Source organism: Pelophylax lessonae (assembly GCF_965119305.1).
Source record: "Pelophylax lessonae genome assembly, chromosome: 3".
NCBI lineage: Eukaryota > Metazoa > Chordata > Amphibia > Anura > Ranidae > Pelophylax > Pelophylax lessonae.
Genome location: NC_138770.1, coordinates 284977625 through 284980720, shown reverse-complemented (window position 1 = coordinate 284980720; position 3096 = coordinate 284977625).

The window sequence follows — 3096 nt, the reverse complement described above, 5'->3', positions numbered from 1 at the left end:
TTCTCCTCTGGAACATAGAAAAGGAAACATTGTACCTTTTTCTCCTTGCTAGAGGAGAAAAATGTAAACAAAGCAGTGTGTGTGTAAAATAAATCAATAAATAATAGTTAAAAAAAAAAAATGGCTAGATCAGGGTTTGATCTATGTTATTGTCAGGGTTAGGATTAGAGTCAAAGGTCATAGCCAGAGTCAAAGGTTAGGGTTTTAAGTAGGATAAAAAACAGCAACTATTGGTTCTGGGCCCTAGCATGGGTACAAACAACAAATAACCACATATGTGGTATCGCTGCGATCGTCAGGAGAAAGAGAACTTATTTCACATTGTTTTTAGGCTGTGAGTTATGGTAATAGCAAGAAATATACAACGAAATATAAAAACTTATTTTTTTTTTTACTTTTTTGTGCCAGTTTTCCTTTGCTAATAAAAGAAATGAAGAGATACCCATTACCATTTAGTACCAAAGGAAAGCCCAATATGTCCTAACAAAAAGGTAAAACTCATCTGGATACACTTAGAAGTTGTAATGATATCTACAGTTTTACTAACATAGCAAAGTTGCAAAACTGTGTACAGGTGTTATGATTTGTTTTTCGTCATGAAGGGGTTAAGCTAGCCACACACAGCTAGATTTTTCTTGTTCAGCCCCATAATGTTTGAGCCATGTATGGCTAACATTAGTGGTAAGTGGAAGTAAAAAATGTCCCAGTGCCTTTGGTCAGAGGGAGAAGGAAAATGCCACAATTGGTTTCAGTGGTAGAGATAGTGGAAGGAAAGGCATGGTGCCCCATCAATGGTTGGTGTAACAAGAGTGGATTAAAGACAAGAAATCCCACTTGCAGGCTGAAGTTTGAAGACCACTGCAAAAAATTGTTAGGAATTGGTATTGTGGCCTAAAATAGTTTTCTCACTTGAGAAGCATATAGGTTTTTACACACCTCCCAACTTTCTGGGATGGGAAAGAAAGACACCTATGCCCAAATTATATGTAGTCAAAGAACACACCCCTGCCATATCCTGGTTACATGGAGAAGTAATTCATAAAAAACGGAAAATTGATATCAAATACTTACCGTAATTTTCCTTTCCTGATGGACTCCATGGCAGCATACGTTCGGGTAGGCTCCGCCTCCTCTCCTACCTCATAGGACCCCACTCCCATAAATCTTTGCTCCCTTTCAGCATCAGTGTTCTGTAACTAGCCTACTCAGGAATTGGGAGGGGACTCCTGCTGCCATGGAGTCCATCAGGAAAGGAAAATTACGGTAAGTATTTGATATCAATTTTCCGTTTTCCTGACAGACTCCATGGCAGCATACGTTCGGGAAATAACTCGCTATACACTCCCGGGTGGGAAGATGCTGAACAAAGAAAACTTTAATTGGCACTGTCAACTGACAAAACTTGAACACCAAAGTTAACTGAAGATAAAGCAGCAGGTTCAACACAGTAATGTGTAAGGAAGGTATAAACAGATGACCAAGCGGCTGCTTTGCAGATCACATCAGGCGCGAAGTGTTTAGAAACTGCCCAGGATGTAGCAATGCTTCTGGTAGAATGAGCCGTAATCGCCTCTGGAGGAGCCAAGCCTTTTGCTCTATATGCCCATTGTATAGCCTGGACAATCCATGCAGCCACCGCTCTAGAAGAAGCACGTGTACCTTTCTTATTCCCATGGAGAAGAACAAACAGGAAATCCGATTGCCGGAAGGAGGATGTGGCCTCTAAGTATTGACTCAGAGTGTCTCCCACATCTAAAGGATGGACTAAGGATTCTTCATTTGTTCTGAAGGTGGGCAGAACTATCTCAGAATTTTCGTGGAAGACAGATGTAACTTTAGGGTTTGACCCCAACATAGGGATTAGGACCACCCTGTCCTGAAAAAAGGTCAGAAAAGGCTCTTTGCAGCCCAAATTGTGTATCTCTGAGACCCTCTTGGCAGAGGTGATAGCCACCAGAAATACCGTCTTCAACGTAAGCTCCCTGATGGACATGGAAGCAACCTCTTTCGAAGCAAAGAAGTCCAGGACCAATGGAAGATCCCATTTCGGGAATCTAGGTTTTCTCTGAGGCCTGAGCCTGACCACGCCCTTAAAAAACTGTTGGATCAGTTGATGTCTTGCCCACTGAATTCCGGTGAAAGCTGAGATGGCAGAAACTTGCACCCGGAGAGAAGAGACCGAGAGGGACAGATCTAAACCAGACTGTAGGAAACTCAATACTTGCTGAATGGTAGGTGCCCCTGCTGGACCCAAATCCTGGGCTTGATGACTCAGAAACCTTGCCCAGATTCTCTCATACACTCTGTTGGTGCTAGCCCTCCTCGAGCTCATAAGAGTGGGAATCACCTCTTCTGGACATCCGAGGGCCTCCAGCCTCTCCCTCTCAAGAACCAGACCTTGAGGTGTAGACGCGCAGGGCACGGATGTAGAGTAGGCCCCTGCGATAGAAGGTCTGGCCTGAGAGGCAGAGGGATCGGATCCCTGAAGCTGAGAAGGGACAGCAGAGGAAACCAAGGCCTGTTGGGCCAGAAGGGAACTATCGCTATGACCTCTACTACCTCCATCTTCAGTCTCCGAAGGAATTGGAGTACTATTGGCACCGGTGGAAAGGCATAGGCAACTTGGAAGTTCCATCTGTCCGTGAGGGCATCCACCCCGAAGGCTCGAGGATCCCTGAACCTCGTGTAATACTTCTGAAGTTTTTTGTTGTGTGGACTCGCAAAAAGATCCACCTCCGGTGAGACTCCTAGAGACAGAACCCAATTGAACACCTCCTGATGGAGGGACCATTCGTTGTTGTCCAACAGGAATCTGGACAGGAAGTCTGCTTGCGTATTCAATATCCCCGGGACAAAGACCGCAGAGAGGTTGGCCAGGTGTTGCTGGGCCCAAGACATAATTGGATCTGTCTCCTGGAGTAGAGACATGCTGCGGGTTCCACCTTGCCTCTTGACGTATGCCACTGCCGTGGTGTTGTCCATCCTGAGTAACACTGAGGCCCCTTGAGTCAGATGGTGAAAAGCCTGGAGGGCTTTGAAGGCGGCTCGTAGCTCTAGGATGTTGGACACCACTCCGTGACTGGCAAAATTCCACCT